The sequence below is a fragment of the Asterias amurensis genome, chromosome 1 (assembly GCF_032118995.1).
Source record: "Asterias amurensis chromosome 1, ASM3211899v1".
Taxonomy (NCBI): Eukaryota; Metazoa; Echinodermata; class Asteroidea; order Forcipulatida; family Asteriidae; genus Asterias; species Asterias amurensis.
Window position 1 is genome coordinate 24,810,324 of NC_092648.1, and position 20,073 is coordinate 24,830,396.

At 37.2% G+C, this 20,073-nt stretch overlaps 1 protein-coding gene across 4 annotated transcripts in view; it reads right to left on the bottom strand.

Annotated features, from left to right (window-relative positions):
* LOC139934046 (uncharacterized) overlaps positions 1–19,037 on the bottom strand; it is a 60,737-nt gene extending 41,700 nt beyond the window's left edge. For 3 of the 4 annotated variants that reach the window (XM_071928340.1, XM_071928355.1, XM_071928330.1), the window contains exons 1-3: positions 18,979–19,037; positions 14,835–15,071; positions 13,315–13,479 (exon numbers count right to left, since the gene is read on the bottom strand). The gene's annotated coding sequence lies outside the window, so the exon portion shown is untranslated. Of the gene's footprint in view, positions 1–13,314; positions 13,480–14,834; positions 15,072–18,902; positions 18,952–18,978 lie in introns of those variants that run through there. The other variant, XM_071928347.1, reaches the window with a different exon arrangement.
* Between the last annotated feature and the right edge of the window lie 1,036 nt (positions 19,038–20,073).

Below are 20,073 nucleotides of genomic sequence, written 5' to 3' on the forward strand. Positions count from 1 at the left end.
TGCAACTGCGATGACCAATTGAGCTAAAAAAATTCACAGATTTGTTATTTTATGCATATAATGTTGGGATACATACACCATGGATCATACACTAAATTTAAAACACTGGTCTTTGACAGTTACCAAAGGTGTCCAGTACCTTTAAGCACGCTACCTTCAAAGTTTAAACAAGAAAACTTGAGCCTGACCCCAGAAGAGTTCATTGGGCAATTATTATGTAATCTTATTTGACTTGCATCTAATCTCTTAAATAAACATTTCTTTAAAGGCTTATCATTAGAAGCTGTGACCTTAAACTAAGGTCACGCTGCACTGTGATCAGTTTTGACGATTTCGAGGCAGCAGGCAAACACTGTGGACTTATCAGGTTCTGGCTGCACAGTAGTTGCTCATGATAAATCCACAGGTGTAATGCTGTTATCATGTGGAACAATGGCTTGATAAGTCTACCAGATAAGCAGTTTTGTATGGCCCTTACCACAGACTCAACTTGGGCTCTGGCTTTTTTCTTTTTCTTTTTTTTTTCCTCAAAGTTGTGGTGGGCGAGTGGGTCAAACAAAATAACAGAAAATATGTATCTATTAACAACCAATGAAAAAAAAAGAAGACAAATAATCAAGCTGGCAAAGTTTGTCAGTTTCATTCCTGATGAAAACTACAAAGTAAAAGTTGTTTGTGTAAACCAGGAAAAAGCCGTTGAAATCTACTGATGTTGGAGGCCTTTGATCTAAAAAATATCTGGTTCATTTGAGGAATTACTTTGTGTTTGAGACATTATACTTTGCAGCATTAAAATATTTTGATCTAAGGTATCTGGGGTCAATTTCACAAAGAGTTAGGACTCGTCTTATCTCGAGTTTGAACGAGTAACTCATCCTAACTTAGGATTAATCTTAAGGTTTACATGCTACAGTGCAGGGTTGGGACTCGTCTCATGTCCTAAGATTAGTCTTAAAGTTAGGAAGAGTTGTGTGAAATCGACGGCTGGCTCATTTGAGGAATTACTTTGTATTTGAGGCATTACTTTGAGGCATTAAAATATTTTGATCTACTGTATCTGGTTCATTTGAGGCATTACTTTGTATTTGAGGCATTACTTTGAGGCATTAGAATACTTTGATATAAAATATCTGGTTCATTTGAGGCATTACTTTGTATTTGAGGCACTACTTTGAGGCATTAAAATACTTTGATATAAAATATCTGGTTCATTTGAGGCATTACTTTGTATTTGAGACATTATACTTTGCGGCATTAAAATATTTTGATCTAAGGTATCTGGGGTCGATTTCACAAAGAGTTAGGACTCGTCTTATCTCGAGTTAGAACGAGTAACTCGTCCTAACTTAGGATTAATCTTAAGGTTTGCATGCTACAGTGCAGGGTTGGGACTCGTCTCATGTCCTAAGATTAGTCTTAAAGTTAGGAAGAGTTGTGTGAAATCGACGGCTGGCTCATTTGAGGCATTACTTTGTATTTGAGGCACTACTTTGAGGCATTAAAATATTTTGATCTAAGATATCTGCAGCCGATTTCACGAAACGCTAGGATTAATCCTACCTCGAGTTAGGACGAGTAACCCGTCCTAACTTAGAATGGGGTTCAATTCATCCTACATAATTTTATACGGAACTGAACTTGTCCTAAGTCCTAAGATTGATCCTAAGTAAGAAAGAGTTTGGAGAAATCGACGGCTGGTTCATTTGAGGCATTACTGTGAGGCATCCGAGGCATTACTTTGTCTTCAGTGTATGGCTTATAATATGAAGCCATTCAATATCTCTAGATGGGTGGGTAGGTCAAGACAGTTTCAAAGAGAAATTGAAATGTGTTAACATTGATTATTCTTAACGGCCTCTTATAGATTCAGTCAAGTTATTTTTTCAATATTCACTTTTGGCACTATAGGTAAACGCAGCCTATGCTGAAAGCTATGGTTTTGAATAAGCTGAACTAATGCTGCACTGTCATTGTATTATAATTCTCTGATGAAAGAATATTTGGGTTTTGGTTGTTTTGGTACTCATTTCTCAAAAACTACAGCTCCTCAGCAACTAATATTTTTAGGGAAGCTTTATAAAATACTATCATTATCTTCAAACTGTGTAAGTTTAGTATAAATCTGTAGACATTGTTTTTTTCGTTCTACAAAAAGTACATAGACCCTTTAAACCAACCACAAAAACCATCTCTGCCCTCACAGGTACCCATCTACCCCTGGGTGGATATTATCCAAGATGATAACTTCTGATCCACTGGATAACTTCTCTCTCTTCTTTTGAATATATTGTCATTTTTTTTAAAACATCTAAACTAGTGTACTCCTCACTGTAAGAGAAGATAACACAAATGTTCTACAGTTAAAATCATGTCAGCGGTGTTACTACCAAGCCACTCACTCCTTTTCTGAACATGAACATCAACTTGAAGTGCTTATGTAAATTTAAACTTGAAGTAAATTTGTCAGTCCTTCCTATCCAAACTCAGGGGGAAAAACACCTAGCCATAAGCCTTTGTTGGTTGATACAGTCATAAACCTAAGCTATTGCAGATTGCCGATCAATCATATTGCCCTGTGTTCAAACCCATTAAATATCCAGACATGAGGCAACGCATGTAAAACATTACATTGCTGCTTGTGCCCCATCCCCCGTCCATCACTCTACCGCTGCCAAGGAAAAAAAAATTGACCCATAAACTATTAAATTTGAATGAGCGGTTTCAATAAGTAACATCATTGACTGGGAGGGGGAAAAGGCAGGGAATTAAAGCATCATTCTGATCAAAGATTCTCAAAACCCATCAGTTCTGTACCTTTACAGAACTATAGCCAACAATCTTTACGGTTTCAAACAAACGGGAAATATTAGCAGCAACTGAATATTTCGTTGCATGCAAATCGACAAATCGACATATCAGCACACACAGATTAATCATTGGGTTTTAGGTGTTTTTGTTTGTTTTTTTGGTTTTTTTTAACCTGTGTTCTTTGGAAATCCATTTTTTTATGAAATAGGGACGGTTCCAGTTGACATTAAATGAAATATTCCAATGTATGCTGAATTCTTATTGGAATTATTTCATTTACAGAACACATTAGAAATGATATGTAATTTCACAAGGTATTTTTCACATGTGCTTTTCAAGGGATAAAACAGGGTTGATCACATCTTATAGGCTAACAGAAGTAGTTGAGAGATCATTGAGTGTTGACTTCATTACAAATCCTTCATTTTTAAAGGACACAAATTTTGCAAAAATCTGCTGTTTACAAATTTTTAAGAGTTGAAACACAAAATACAGCGATTTTGTAAAGGATGAGTATTGATTGACCCAACAAATTATAACAAAATAATAATGTGTTCCGTCATAAAACTACACCAAACACACACATAACATTACTTTCTACTTCTGAAACATTTTTCCAGCAAAAATATGACAAAAATTGTTTTACTTCTGACTAAGAGAGCTATAAACTGATCTGCTTTAATACAAAGAGGAGATCTCTTTGAAATTCTCAGAACCAAACCTCACACATTGCTCGAAAAATGTATACTAAGTTAAAACATTACTTTACAAAATAAAAGTGTTCATGATGTTAAATTTAAGCATGTAAGTACATTGTACCTGTGAGTAAGAATTACATCTGAAGTGTGGGACGGAAAACAAATGGGGTCAACATCAGGCAGTTTTTTCCCCGCAAGTTTTCTCAAATTTAGGGCGGTATTTATACAGGCACCTCTGATAAAATAATTGATAAGATAATTGTTTTCATTTTTTTTAAGACTAGCCAAAGTAGAGTTAATGTGTTTTTTCATTTCTGCGCAACTCCTTTAAGTTTTGAACAGCAAAAAATTTTTGTCAAAACACTTAACGCAAACTCCGCTTCATTTCACCATGAAAACAGAGTCCCAATATTTTTAACGATTCTATTAATTGACCAATTTATACTTTAATGGTAATTTCTCCTTTAAATTCAGCCAAATGCAGTTATGAAGAGAATAGAGGTGGGGACTGGACGGCCACTAACGGACGCCGCAGTCAAAGAGGGATGGAAAATCATTGCTGAACAATAACAAGCTTGCTATTTTCAAGTGTGTTGCATGAAAGGTAATTATGAAACAATACAACACTTAGACCACTGAGCGGTGCTGCCCAAAACCACTCACTAAAAGCCCAATTATAGTCCTCTACAATGGCTTTGATTAATTCTATTTAGTCATTAATTCCTGAATGGGAAACATGGGTAAAAATACATAAAATTCTTCTAAGTGCAATAAGAACATTTCCACACAAATGATTAAGGATTTAGACTGACAGAGAGGGTTAGAACGACCACACTCCAAAGTGAAGTGAGTTATTTCATAATAAACCAGTTTCCCTGACATTTCTGAAGCACTTAAGACGCTCTCACTACGCCTGAGGAAAGTCAAGGCTACTATACTGTTGTCTGTGGTTTTTACAGCTTAAAAGGGTTAGGTTAATCAATGAGGAAAAGACCATCCTTTGTCCCGTTAAGAGCCATTCTGCCCAGGAACAATGCTTTCTAATTGCTGAGATCTATGGGACAAAAATTCCTTTACTGGAAAAATCCATTACAAATAGAATGAAAATCAGACGTTGAAAGATTTGTTAAAGGAGCTGCCTTGATAGTAGGAGGTGGCAGTTGTAGCTACTTGAAAGTGTCTCTGCAGAGTGTACTGTGTCTGCTGAGTGTCTGGAGTGTCCGCAGTGTCCGCAGTGTCTGACGGTGTTCAATGTTAATATCACTAATAAATGACAAGACTTCTTATTCACACATAACCACCCTCAAGTCTCCTCAACATAACACAAAACAATAAAATGATTCAATACAAGAAATGACAATGAAGTAAGAATACCATGAGTGAGAAAGGACTTCAGACATCAAATATACCTTGAGTTAGGCCTAGCTTAAGTTGATTGAGTTTTACAGGTTATTTACTGAACTTGATGTTTGGTTATGCAGAGTTTCTAGATTCCAAAAAAGAGGAGCAGCTGTAGAATAAGCCCAACTTCGATGACTGATTGAGCCTACATTTTCACAGTTGTTATTTTATATATAAGTTGTGATACACAAAGTGTGGGCCTTTAGACAATACTGTTTACCGAAAGTGTCCCATGGCTTTACAGGAGCTCTATGAAATTGGGCACTGATGATCCTTGCTTTAATGTCACCCAACAATTCAAACGTAGAGGGGGGAGATATAATTGAAAATGCTAGATTTTTCATAGTTAGCGGAAACGTTCTCAGTTATAATGACATTATGATTTTCCCACAGAGCAGCATAAGGGAAAATTATTTCTACTTTTAAAGGCAGTGGACACTATTGGTAATTACTCAAAATAATTACTAGCATAAAACCTTACTTGGTAACGAGTAATGACATGAGAACAGGTTGGTAGTATAAAACATTGTGAAAAACGGCTCCCTGTAAAGTGGAGTAGTTTTTGAGAAAGAAGTAATTTTCCACGAATTTGATTTCGAGACCTCAGATTTAGAACTTGAGGTCTCGAAATCAAGCATCTGAAAGCAAACAACTTCGTGTGACAAGAATGTTTTTTATTTCATTCACATCTCGCAACTTTGACGACCACATGAGCTCAAATTTTCACAGGTTTGTTATTTTATGCATATGTTGAGATACCAAAATTTGGAAGACTGGTCTTTGACAATTACCAATAGTGTCCAGTGTCTTTAAAAAGAACCATGGCAGTATTTCTATGAAGAGAGAAGCAGTGGACCTACACATCATGGATCTTGAAGGCATGTAAATGTTCACACCCACAAACCATCAAAATAAACATTGTTTCCCAAGCTGTTTGAAACAAACTTGAAATACTTTTGTTTATTTAGTCCTCCATGTTTTAACTATAACTAGTTCTTTACCTCATTTTAATTCAAAGACAATTAGCTAAGGCCACGCATGAGATTAACAACATAACCAATAGCGTATCGTTTCTGTTACTAACAATCCAACACATTCACTTCAAAACTTTCACCCCACAAAGTCCGTTTTGAAAAAAAACTTGTTTGTCTCACTCCTCCAGGAAACTTGATCGTTTCAAGCACCTTGCTTGCTCTGGCAGCCCAAGACCAAAACTCTGTTTTTAGAACGTGACAATCTGGCCCTTTTCTCTTCAAACTACGCATCAATGGGCCATTCAAGCCATCTTTTTATTCTCTGGTGTTTTTTTGTGTGTGTTTCTTTTGCAGAGTTGGGCAATCATGAGGTTTCAAACCTTTTCCACCATGTTGGCAGCTTGCCTGTGTTTCTGTTATGATGGAGCATAACATCCATGATGTCAACTAGAGTTTAGAATCTGATATTGTGGTTGCTTTTTGTCACGTCCTCAGATTTGCACAAACAGTCTTTTATTTTGGATTTCTTTTCCGCTTTTCTTTCCAGCTCCCCTGGGGAAGTCTAATATGACAGGTTTTTTTTGGTCATCAAACAGAGTTGCACTCCATTTCGTTCTGTTCACAGTTCACAGAAAAACAAAACAAAAACCCACACCACCACAACAAAAGGGGGAAAGTGTCGGAGAACTGTTTTGTGATAATTCTACTCCATGTTGGGGCTAGTTGTGCATGAGCTCCGTTAATCCTACAATGGAAGTTACTCTGTCACATTTAACTGTAGACTGTTGACATTTTCCGTCACAAACTTCTGATAATAGCAACCACAAGTATGGACTTAACAGATGAGCCCTCATTTTGTAAATATGTCTGTACTTGGTGAAGAGTTAAATGCATAACACATCCCTCAAAAGTGACTTTCCATTTAAAGCCAGGCCAGGGACATACTTTGTTGTTTATTGTTTCCACAGTAACGTAGGCAATAATGTATACATTTACCAAATAATACAGTTAAGACAGGAGGAAATAAATACACTTTTATGATACTGCAGGGGGAGCTCACTTAGGAGCAAAGCTTCTAAGTGTGAGTCCCAAACTCAAGCGTGAAAGAGATATAGCTATGGTAGTAAACGTCCTGCAAAATAATTTTGTCTGAAATGCCCTCGTCGTTAGTTAGAAATCAGTAAATCATTTCTCACCTTCTGAATGTTGGTGTTTGTTCAGAGATGCGGTTGGTACCCCTACTGTCACCTCGCTAAACATGTATTGATTCGTGACAGCCTATGTGTTTAAAAAATCTTTTTAGAAAGTGTATTCAGATGAAACTTTCACAGGTGACTTTTATTGTAACAATATCTTTCTTTAAAGTTGTGCCTTAAAATCAGCTTTACTTTGCAAAAACAAATGATTAATTCAAAACTGATCGTCAAGTTTAGAAGTTAATTCAAATTCAAGTTAATTCACAGGACTCAGGAAAGTACTGAGTATTTGTGCTAATCCCCACGTTGATGTAATGGTAAAATTTAAATCTATTGAAAACGCTGCGGTGCCCACTTCTAAAATGTAACTTATTATTCAAACTGGCTCTAGCTACCAGGCTGGCTCTTTGCTCTAGATTGGCAAAGGTTGTGGGTTTGAATCCCACCCGTGTAATATGCCTGTAGATTTTTGTTCACAGGACTCGGGGGAAAGTACTGAGATATAGTGCTTCTCAGGCATTATGTGTATAATGGTTAAAACATAAGGATACTTCTAGTTTAAACATTTTGTTTACAATGAAAAGTAATTAATAAGGCATATTTGGGGGTTCAACTAACACATACCTGCAAAAAAAACAAAAAAAAAACAGCTCCACTTTTTTACAAAATCAACAAAATTCTATTAGCAATGACCAATATTGATTTTGTTGATGCTTCACACTTTTGATAATTTCTGTATGATGGACAGATTTCTGTTTCTATTCAGAACCTTTGTCAATCCCCAAAAAGGGTCATCGTGTGTCTGTTGGCTCTCTGAGCTTGTGATAGCCCCACAAATAAATGCCTCCCTCAAAAAAAAAGGGGGGGGGGGATAAATTCTACAACTGGTGGCTCTGCAACTGTGGACTCGACCTCTCAATTATCCTGCTGACAATATAGCGTACCAGTCAAATATTGACAGTAGATAACTTCCCTTGCTGTGTAATGTGACTGAATGCTAGCCTTCTCACAAAAATATTCCACTGAAATCGGGAATTCAATTGAGTATTATCTGTGTTTGACTGAGGTTGCCTTAGAATTCAGTTATTTTCCTTGAGTCATAGGAAAACAGTATGACATTTGCCAAACATTTTGTATTCAAACAGTTCTGGTTTAGAGGTAGCAGTGTTCCCAAGACTGTCACGCTGCGAAGTCTTACATTTATTTATTCTAAATGTCCCAAAATGGGTCAAAGTCATTGGGACACTGTGATTTAACGGAGCAGGGAGAGGGGTTAATTTGCCTTAAATTTTACACAAAGAAACACAAGGACCAATTTCTTATTTCTAAATAAAAGGTTTGTTTTTTTCTCTGTCCATTATTTTTCTTCTTGCCGTGCCCAAATTTTTGTTTAAAAATGAAAAAAAAAACTATCATGGCAGAGAGCTGGGGGCAGGAATCAATATTCCTCTTACAACAGTCCAGATTGTAGGAGGGGGGGAAACATCCACCAGGCAAGGAGTTCCAAAGAGATGCAGTACTTGGAATAAAGCTCTTTAATTAACCATTCATTTTTGCAAGTTGTTTGTATCTCATTTTGGGTTCCAAGAGATAGGCGAAGATTTTTAGTGGGTGGGTGCCCCCAACCCCTCAGATAGCTCCACTGCCTCCTCTAGACGACATGGTTAACCATTCCTCTTGTCTGTACTATGAACTCAGTCAGGGCTTGATTGTCCAAGACTGCTCCTAGCTAGCTAGTCAGACATTATTCTCAGGTAACCCGGCTGGCTGCTGAGCTCAAAAATTGACACACACAGGTCATAGATATGATTTCATTTTTATTATCTGATTAAAGCAAAATAATTGTCAGCAAAGTTAGACTTTTGTGAGTATTTCTACTTGGTGAGTTTGTAAAAAGGTGTGCAGGATAGTTAAAGCCACTGGACACCAGCGGCAGTTACCATAGAACGTGCATGGTTGTAGTTTGTGGTTGGTAATTGTTAAAGACCAGTATTTTCACTTGGTGTATCCCAACATAATATACATAAAATAACAAACCTGTGAAAAATTTGGGCTCAATTGGTCCTCGAATTTGCAAGAGAATAACAAAAGAATAAACACCCTTGTTGCATTACAGATGCATAATAAAAGGCCTCAGCTTAAGTCGTTTATTACATGTATTTGCGTGAGAAATTACCTCTTTCTCAAAAACTATGTTGCTTCAGAGCTCTCATGGACTAGTCAAGATGTCAAAAGACCTGTCAGGGCCTGGCTAATTCTGCCCCCCCCCCTCAATATTTGTCCTTGAATCTTGAATGTTTTGCGATTGGTTTGAGTTCTGATCATACTGTGATTGTGGTACTGAATTTTGGAGCAGAAACTAACATCTCACTAAGCACTGCTTACAAATTTAACAAACTAGGGGACGTAATATGAGCGAAATGAAAAGTGAACAGCTTTTAAAGACACTGGACACTATTGGTAATTGTCAAAGACCAGTCTTCTCACTTGGTGTATCTCAACATATGCATAAAATAACAGACCTGTGAAAATTTGAGCTCAATTGGTCGTCGAAGTTGTGAGATAATAATAAAAGGAAAAACACACCCTTGTCACACGAAGTTGTGTGCGTTTAGATGGTTGATTTCGAGACCTCAAATTCAAACCTGAGGTCTCGAAATCAAATTCCTGAAAAATCCTTCTCCCTCTCACAATGTTTTATACTATCAACCTCTCCCCATTACTCGTCACTAAGTAAGGTTTTATGCTAATAATTATTTTGAGTAATTACCAATAGTGTTCCCTGCCTTTAACCACTTCATGTTGATAGGCGCAAACAAATTCTAAACTGGCTTACAGCAGACATTTTATGCTTGAATCAACTTTGACATCCTCAAATATGTTTGCAGTCAGTCGCATGGCTGATTAGTGTTGCGTGCGTACACAATGGTGCACCTACCACACTGTTCCCCTCCCCCAACAAAGATTGACAGAGGATACTGGAATTCATCCATTTAATTTCTTTTTTACAGGGGGGGAATTGCATAATCCCAAATATTTTCAAAGGAAAATGATGACTAAAGGAAACCAAACAAAAGTTCTGAAACTATATTACCACATTGAGGCACAGAAATTTACTGGCATACTGACCCCATAAAAGAAGGCAGAAAGTTTCACTGTCATAGAAAAGTGAAACATGTATCAATGTAACTTCTTATTCTTGCTACATTCTCGGGCAGATTCCCTCAAATAGTTGGGGAAAATTACCGGTCGATGTGAAAAATAACAGGAACAAAAACAAAATTCACACTTTGAAATTTCCATCGTCCCAATATTTAACACCTCTGTCGACCCACAGTCAGACAGCTAGGGTGCTCTCATGTAGTGCCACCCAAAACTGACAAGTCTTTATCTCAGACACTAAGAGTAACAAAATCAAAACCAATTTGACGAGCGAGGCCCGAGCACTTGACACAAGCAAACGCCAGAGACACGGCAGAAATTACATAAAGCCATGTTGCCTATCAATTACCAAGCCCTATAGGGACACCAAACGATAATCAATTTAACACCGACGCTCCATTTCACTAAAAGCAATGATACACAGAAAATTACATCCCTATCTTTTTGATTTCCTTCATTTTTTTTTTTATTTTTTTTTGAGGAAGTAAAACATCCAGAGTAGAAAACATTGTTGCTGTTTTCCAAAGTAATAATGGTAGCAGGGTTGTAAAGCCATGCTGCTCGTGGCACAATTCAATCACTTCCGATGTCTGTCTTATTGACAGTGTATCAGACCTACCCATTAGATGCCCGGATATATAAATACTTGAGTTTCCATGGTGGGAAATTTGGCTACATTGTTGGGTACGTTACTGATTAAAGGAAATCAAATAATTAATAAATATCACGAGGAACAAATACACTAGCGGATACAAATAACAGGAGTCAGTAAACGGAGAGCAATTGGTATGTCCATGGGGAGAGGGGGGAGGGGGGGGGGCTGGACTCTGACAGGACATGCTTCATTGCAGTCCTCAATTGACTAAACCCTTGGTCAGTATAAGCACTTCAATGATCAAGGACTGAGTCAATTGAAACAACTCTTCTGCCCAATTGACTGGTAATTGATCAGTTTTTACACCTGCACTTACTAGCATTTATCTTTGGATTTGGACATTAATTGTCTGTAGGAAAAAAACAGACACATGGTTTGGAGGGGGGGCTCCAGTAGCCTGCAGGATTGCCCATGATGATTGAGTAGGGCTCAGGGAAATTACTTGTCCTCTGAACTTGAAATGAGGAAACAGAAATGGTGCTACGCTAAATCCAAAACCACTTTTCCTGACCCAACCCTATGAAAACTTTTAAAGGTTTGGTCCGTAATTTTGAAAAAGCATTACTTATAAAAAGAAAGTGTTATACAACAAATATATATAAGTGTGGATTTTCAATTTTACAGTGACAAAGATAGGTTCAGTTGCAGTGGTCTTCAAGATAGATCTGAATGTATTTGTTCTCACTGCTTTAAAACATGGTGTTTTTTTGTGTGTGTTTTTTTACTTATCAAGCAGAAGTATCTCAAGGGAAATTTGCCACCTGGAAATAGAATTTTATAGCAGCCACATCAATGCGAGCAGTCTGCTCTGTGGCCGGTAGTTCTGTACGTAGGCATCATACCGATCTGGTATCCAGATGTAGTGTACGGGGCCAGACTACACACTTTCTCTTCAAATATCACGCCTCGATTGACGTCACGAACAGCGCCCTCTCGGGTCGGGCCTAGTTTTAAGTTTGTAAATAAAATGGAAACTATTTTTTTAGAAACAATTTTTTTAGAACCCAAAGCCATGTTCGCATTGGACTAACGTTTTACCGAGACAGTGGTTAAGATTCCCAAAGGGGAAACTTACCAGCGTCCGCACTTGGATTATTGACGTGGGTAAACTAACCGACACGATCGGTAAAACACATCGACTAACTTAAGAAAAACGCAAGAGTGCACTATCGCAGTGACCTTTGACAGGGGTGCATGACAGCCAGAATGCATTGAGTGCAACCGAGCTTCCGTCCGTGTACACAATGCACGATGTACGATGTGTCATCACACAATCACGTGGCTGCAGGTAGATCGGGGACCGGATGTGGCTTTTTACCGGAACGGCTTTTACCCTGATCGCATTGGACTTTTTGGCTCGGTTAAACTAACCTGGTCAATTTAACTGGGCACCTTTGACTCGGTTAAACTACCCATTCGGGTCGGGTAAGTTACCTGGGAGGAAAACTTCCTGGGCCATTGGACTTAAAATGGGTAAGTTACCCATTGGCTCGGTTAGTTTACCCAAAGTAAGTCCAATGCGAACAGGGCTTTAGTTAACTGTTTATTCATATTCCACTCATCAAAACACATATTTTAGTAACAAAAGTTTTATTTTGAAAAATACCACTTCCAGGTGACTTTAAAGGAAAGCAAAATGTTTGGTAACCACTCCTGAAATTAATGCCATTTACAACTAACTTGGTCAGAAGTACAGCAGCTTTCGATAATATAAAGTATGTTGTGAACAATTACACTTTAAAGTAATGTGGTTATCCCACCCCCCCCCCCCCCAAATTTGAATCTAAGAAGCGTTACTGACAGTAAACTAAACCGTTCCAGATTATCTGCAATATCTATTTAAAAAAATGCTACCACCCTTTGAAATGAAGTTTTCACGGGTTAGCATTATTGCATATAAATATTTATATAGGATTAGAACAATCAAATTAATGGTTTCAAAAACAGAAGGTATCCTACGTTCCCTTTGAGTTATGTGCAAATCTGAAAATATTTATTGTCAATCTAACCATCTTGTATACACCCTAAATTATCTCTTTTTTAGCTAGGGTCGAAACATCAGGCCAGTCACTATTTCTTGCATGATTCCCAATGATAACAGAATTGAGTAGGATTTGAAACTTTGCATGGCGAAAGTATAACTCAAGCCCGGTTCATACTTCCTGCGGGCGCAAATGCGAATCGTATGTTGACGCCAAAACATTCGCAACGAATATTCGCAGCAGTTCACTGCGAAATGATAGTTGTGACGTCAAACTCAAGTCAAATTCGCTTCGCATTTGCATTGCCATTCACAAGAAGTATGAACCGAGCTTAACAGAGGTTTGCAGTAACACCATGTTAATATCTCTAAAAACAGATATTCACATTGTGTTACTGCCAACTTAGATAACCGAGTTATCGGACTAGTCTTAACTTACCTTAGTTTAGTAGTATGAGATGTCAGCTGGGTTTGGTGTATGTTCCACCATCCTCATCCTCATCCCCATTGGTTGGTAACCTGTTCCCTGGCGAGACTTCTCCACAATTTTGTTGCAGTTGCAGAAGAAAGAGAGACACAAAACCAACTAACCGCTGGACTTTCACTGGGAGAAAACAAATCAAACCGTATAAACTTAAAGAAGTTGTGTTTTTGAAACAGCTGATCTTTGATTTGTACAGCTTCCAAGAAAGCATATAGATTCTGACAACACCACAATCTTATTTCAAGAAAATATTGAGCCAGCAAATTGATTTGCTTAGCAACAAACTAGCAGGGCATCAGTCACATTGGTCAAAAAAACGTGACATTTTGGCTAAAGACCTGTTTCTGACTTGCAACATTTTCTAGAATGAACAATTCCTGTGCTAAGCAATCATTTATTGGACCCAACCATGGGTTGGGTTAATAATAGGCCTACGTTTCTTTCTTTAAAAGAAAACTGTTACAGTAGTTTTCACACAAACCTGTAAAAACTTGGGCTTAGTTTGTTTGAGTGAGGAGAAAATAGTGAACAACGATGCACAAATTTTCAGCTTGAAAACAAAATCAGCTGATTGCATTTGTTTCTTAAATTTTTACATACATTTTTTTCCCAGATTTGTATAACTTAATTTAAGAGGGAATATATTTCACATAAAGAAATGGTTCTAGTTCGAACTTCTTCACACTAAAATTAAAGGCTGTGGAAACTATTGGTAATTACTCAAAATAATTATTAACATAATACCTTACTTGGTGACGAGTGATGGGGAGAGGGTTGATAGTAAAAAACATTGTGAGAAACGACTCCCCCTGAAGTGACGTAGTTCTCGAGAAAGATGTAATTTTCCCGAAATTTGATTTCGAGACCTCAGATTTAGAATTTTAGGTTTCGAATCAAGCATCTGAAAGCACACAACTTCCGATGAAAAGGGTGGGTTTTTTTTTCAATATTATCTTGCAACTTCAAGGACAGATTGAGCTCAAATTTTCACAGGTCTGTTATTTTGAGTATATGTTGAGATACAACAAGTGAGAAGACTAGTCTTTGACAATTACCAATAGTGTCCAGTGTCTTTAAACAACTGTATGTTTTATTCTTAGCAATCCTTTATAACAACTTTTAAAACTGTTTGGACATAACCTGTCCAGGGACCTTTTATAGTCTAAGTGTGGTAATTGTGTTGTATCTTTGGGACATCCCTCTAAATTCCACCCAAAGAAAACACCCAGCGATTCAGTGGATACACTTTACTGACCTCTAACAGACCTGCAACTAAATTGGTATTAGAAAAGTCAATATTTAGAATAGTCGGTATAACCCCTGTCCGTTTTGAAGGTGAAATTATCAAGACTAAATCGTATCAAACAAAATGATGACTTCACGGAGGTGAATTTGACAAAAATGATGAAACCTTGGTATGCTCATTGATCAAATAAAATGTTAACAATGTAGAAATTAAAAATGCATCAACTTACGAGCAATCTTTCTGCAGTTGCTGAATGGCGTGAAAGCGCATCTATTGAGCGCACAGTGATGAAGTTGTCTCGTCTGTTGTATACCACCACACATATTGACAATGCACTTGAAATATAAACAAATAAAGTTGGGGGCTTGTGTTGGTCCGGTGGTGATGAAAGCAACCTTTAGTGCATCACTGGGTCACTCAACTACAAAACTAGTATTCTCTGTGGCCCCAGCGCTGTGTGGGAAATCTGCAAACAGAAGGGTTTATGAGTTCAGATGAAAGCACGGATGTTTATCATCGGGTGCAACACTGTTATCCAAGCTTTGCATCATGTGCAAACAAAAAGAAATCTGACGATGACATTGATTCTGTGCACACTTCACTGGCAGATGAATGTGACGTGGTTTGTAATGTTACGTTGAATTGAACGTGAATGAAAAACTGCTGGATACAAACAGATGGGACCCCAAAAAAACTGAGCTGATTAAAAGGTCAACTTAGGATTTCTTTTAATAATATAAAGTTTCCTAAAGATTATTAAATACAATGAGAAAGCAAACAGGAATAAAGTAAAATATTACATGGCCTGATTTTTACATTTATTTTCTGAGTGGTTTTTTTTTGACAGATGATGTTGTTTCAAGTTCAAAAACATGTTCACCAAGAATTTTGCCTGATGCAATGGGAAAATAAACAAAAATCATGTATTTTGCCAAATTCTTTGTATGTGACTGATGGACTTGAGCTAATGTCAAGGCTCCGGACAATAATTTTTTTATTTTTTTTTTTATCATTGCCAGATTTTGTGCACAAAAGGTTTAAAATATACAGGTCCTAACTTTGTATTTAAAGGGTGGCTGCAGTTTTTTTTAATATAGTTTAAACGATTAAACATGACTTTTTAAACCTGAAACATTTTTATTTATTTTTTATTAAATGCGAGCCGTCGGGCCCCCTAGCTGTGTGCATATAGAGACGTGTGCACTGTGTGGCCTGGTACCTAGGCGCGTGTAGTTAGGGACCCGACTCTTTTTGCCGACGATATGTTTGAATTCCCGACGTGACGTCCATGGTAGGGGGGCGGTAACAATCCACAAAAGGGGGGGCATGACTTATTCGCTAATTACGCAGGTGAGATATGTCGGGAAAAAAAAAAACACATTTTATTGATGTTCAATACATATATCAGAAATAAATGACAGCAAAATTAACTGTTTTATTTTAATTCACTGCAGCATCCCTGTTTAACTAAAACCTTAAATCTTGTCTTTGAACTATACTAGCATCATTTACATCAGACAACATCTCAAATTACTTTCAAAATAGTAAAAAGTGTAAGTTTTGATAATTCTTCAACATTGGTAGTTGAGAATATGTAAATAACAACAATAATAATCGCGGCTTCTTATATAGCGCTCAGGTCCGTCACGCAGTGACGCTCATGGCGCTTCACATTATTACCCCTGGTCACTGGGCCTTAAATCATTCCTTAAACCATCTCAGCTCCCATTGGGAGTATACAGCCTGTGCCGCCCAAATATGTAGCGCAATCAAGGCTAATCCATCACAAGTACCAACTCTGCCCGCACAGAAGCAATTACAGTGAAGTGTCTTGCTCAGGGACACAAGTGTCATGACCAGGATTCGAACCCACACTCCGCTGAACAGAATCACCAGGGCTTGAATTCGGTGCTCTTATCCGCTCAGCCACGACACTCCACAAAGATTAAAAATTTGTCATAAACCAGGAAATGTAACAAACAGTGGTGATAATGGCAGATTGAACCATTGTCATAAGTAATGAAGAAGAACAGTGAGAATTAACAGAAACTTCACAATCACAGTTTGCCTACCAAATTTCTGTTTAATAATGTTTGAAGAAAGCAGCTTTTAGTTTTGACCAATATATCATAGGAGGTCTTGTTTTCGAGGTGTCCCTAAAATCGTGGCAAATCTTTTACCTCTCTGTGCGCGATGTAAACAGTCCCTAGATAAAAATTGTGTGGTTTTATTTGCCAAGCAAAGAGTCACCTCTCCCTTGACCAAAAGGTTCAAAAACATGTCATAATGTTGAGGCCATATAAAAATATTTGCCCACCGAAATTTTTTTAATCAAACACTATTTCAATTCACAATTCATGATGATCAAAATCATGTGACTGAATGTTTTGCTGAGCATTCTGGAAAAAAATACCGAGGCTTAAAAAAGCCATAAGCCTTATATCATTTTCTAATATTTTTTGAGATTTTTATTTTTTAACCCTCATATCAATACTATTATTAATATTAAAATTTAAACATCAGCTTGTTGATTCAATTATCACTGTTTATTTATACGCTTTATTGTAAATATTAAGAAGAAAAAAATATTTAAAAAATAAATAAAAATCAGATTTGGAAACCAGTAATTATTCACACATTTTATTATTTTTTTATTTTTTTTACATTTTGCAAGTTACCATGGTAATTTTTAAAATTTAATAAACAAATATTTTGAATAAAATGAAGGCAACTGCTGGCTATGAAGTCATACACAGAGTCTCACCTGGAAATCATAGTTTCTCATTTGCCGTGAAAACAGGAAAAACTCAAAACAAATGGGGCCAGTTGAAGTCATCGAAGATCGGTGTGTGGTGTGAACATTTCAATGTCCATCAAAATTTAATATGTTTGCATACTTCATATTAAAAAATTAAGATAATTAGGGCATCGGTTGATATATCCTGGTGTCATGTGTTTTCAGTAGGATAACAGGAAAATTGTTCACAATCAAAATCTAAATATTTTTTTTTCAAATCATCTATCCAATTTTTTAACAATAACACTTACACTTCATGGTGTGTTGAAATTTTTTAAGTTTTGGTTTTACGTTGCGAGAGACAGTCCGCCATTAACAGTGCATGCACGACATTGGAGCAACATCATATGTTTTCACACCTTTCATTGGTTGGTATTTTACTGAATATTCAGAAGCTAGTATGGCGTGCAAAATAAATCAAAAATATTATTCAATTACTACTTAACAAATTTAATTACATTTTTGTCCTAAGGCATTATGGCTACTATATTTAAATCCAGAGATATCATAAGACATGAAAGTAAAACACCCCACCCCTCCTTGATGCACTCACACTTCATAACAATCCTTTTTCCCCCATTTCAGACCAGTAATGTTTGGTTTCAGGAGATAAGAAACCAATCTATGATATTTTCTCTTTAATGTAGACTTAATATTTATAACGCTTATCGGAATTTATTACAGTATGCATGAGTAAATCCAAAAAGAAATTGTTGTCATTTTCACTTAAAATATTTTAACATTTTCCCCACATTTGCACACCATAGAATCCCAAATAGTAACCACCTCGCCTGATCCATCTAGTGACTAAAGCAGAATGAAACTCAATCTAGCAGATAGTAATTTTGTTTTGAACTTTCGAGGTTGGATGATGTTTCCTTGACTCATTTGAATGTTGGCATAATAATGCACTGTGATTAGTACCAAAAATCAATCATTTTATAAATGTTTGAGCATAACCAGCGACAGGAAACTTTATTCACAGCATGATTAAGCCTGATGAAAAGACAGACCGTGAGTAAACTGCATAGCTTCTGTCACCGGTGCAGCTTGCACAATTTCGCGGTAAACGGGAATCAAAGTTAGGGACCGAAAACAAATGAGGGTCGATACTGTATGACGCTAGATATATTATTATTTAAATAAACAAAAAGGATTTAAGTATTTTAACACTACATTGAACAAAAAGTATAATATTTTCTTCATCAAAACAACAAAAATGCCGTATTATTACTTTAAAAATGGCATAGAAGTTTTAGTGTTTTTTTAGCCGGATTCGGCAACAGCCGGAATGCCACTGACCATGCGCAATGACTGCTTTTGGAAAGTTTTAAAGAATGACACCAACACTGACACACCACGCCCAGTTCAGAGTTCACCATCATGACCGTACAATCAGAACGTAAGATAACTTTCCTCACCTTTCCAATGTGCAACCAAGCAAGCAGCTTTTATGTGTTGTATTATGCCCTACATTGGCTAAACTCAGAAAATACAAACCTTAATCCGGAAAACTACGAATAATAATATAAGCTTAGGTAGGGCCTAGGCTACTCTAACAAATGTGAAGACTTACGAGAGTTTCCATCCACGGTGTGATGAGCCCGGCCCCCGTCGACCAAAACCCGGACAAAATAAAGTGATCGGTTGAGCGCAGCGCCCTCTATTGGTGCAGGGTTTGGTACCCATAAAAAAAAAACGGTCAAACTTTCCTCCAATGAGCGCTACGAATGCAAGCCTACTTTTAAAAAGGTATTTGGGACCATTCGGTACGAGTGCACATCTTCATCCCTCCATCCTCACCATTATTAACTATGCATAACATAATTTTCATGAAATTGTCACTCAAGTCCAGTACTGTTTTAAATCGGAAACTGGTGGACCAGTCAACATAACAAATTACAGTCAGTTCACCACACAGGCGCACGCGTCATGATGGTTCAAAATAGCGTTTTGTGGCGGATGATTGGTATTATTAGGCATTAAAGGGACAAAGGAAAGACAAATACTGAAAATTGCGTGGGAATGGGTAGCCTACTCAGAATGTGGGGGTTGGTACAGGGTGAATAATCGTAGGTGGGTATCACCCCCAATCTGCCGAAACGAAGGAAGGAACACATTAGGAAGGAAAATCTTCCCAGATCAATATTTTATAATAGCTTTTCCTGTTTCAACCTCATCTTTCAAGTAGGCCGTAGCCCTGATGAATGTGCACTTTGGGAGGTTATAGGGAGGTGGTTGCAGTTGCACACACCAAGTAATTCTACATAGGCCCTGGCCTATATAATTCGTTTTCATACATCACACAGTCTTTCAAAAAATGAGCGGGGAAAAAAATATGAAATGGCTTTTATGAGCGTGTGACATTAAAGACCAATGGAAGGACCCACAAAATAACGAGTTATATTGATCGAAGTGTCGACTGGGAATTACTTCAATACTTTGTATGTCAAGGTTTTGAGCCTGATGAGAGTGTTCCACGAGAACAATACACACTGTGCCTAGACGGCCAATTACTACGTTCCCGAAGAAAAGGAAAATAATTATAGAATGTATTTTATGTAATAGCACAGCACTCCTCTTTGACATAAATAGCATATGGGCTTGTGGTCAGGAGAGAGTGTTTGAATTGTGAAGTTTGGAACCGGAGTTGTTTCCTTTGAGGACCTAA